This window comes from Arachis ipaensis, chromosome B03 (assembly GCF_000816755.2).
Source record: "Arachis ipaensis cultivar K30076 chromosome B03, Araip1.1, whole genome shotgun sequence".
Classification (NCBI taxonomy): domain Eukaryota; kingdom Viridiplantae; phylum Streptophyta; class Magnoliopsida; order Fabales; family Fabaceae; genus Arachis; species Arachis ipaensis.
In genome coordinates, this window is record NC_029787.2 from 6648891 (window position 1) to 6649527 (window position 637).

Genomic DNA, 637 nt, shown 5'->3' on the forward strand with positions numbered 1-637 from the left:
TTTTAACTATAGTATATATATGAAAATATTTTTATGTGAGAAATTATTTAATATAAATTTTTTTTTTTTGAAAATAAGAGCTCAACAAAATAGAATGGAGGTAGAGTTAGACAGCCCCACAATTCTAACTACAACTAAAACACAAACCCAAAATAACAAATAGTCCGCATGTCGTCTTCGGCATAGCTATTAATAACAAAAGAGATCAACACCTATCCACTCGTTAACACTGATCACAGTCTTATTAATAATCTCTTCAACACCTTTGCTTTTATTCTGAAAAATACTCATATTCCTTTCCATCCAAATGTTCTACACGATAGCACAAAAGTATCTTATCCTATGCTTGCTTATTTAATATAAAATTAAACATGCTATTTCATTTTCTATAATATAATAAATTTAGCTATAAAAATAATCTAAATAAGAGTACTTGATTTTTCGCTCATGTATAATAGTTTGCATATTCTATTAAAACTTACTAAAATAATATACTAATAGAGTGATGATTGAGAGTCTTAATTCATCTTCTTAATACTTAAACAGATAAAAATTTAAAAATATATGAAATTTTATCAAAACATCAAAAAGATAAAAAATTCAAAAATTTATTTATTTAAAATTTAGAAAATAAACT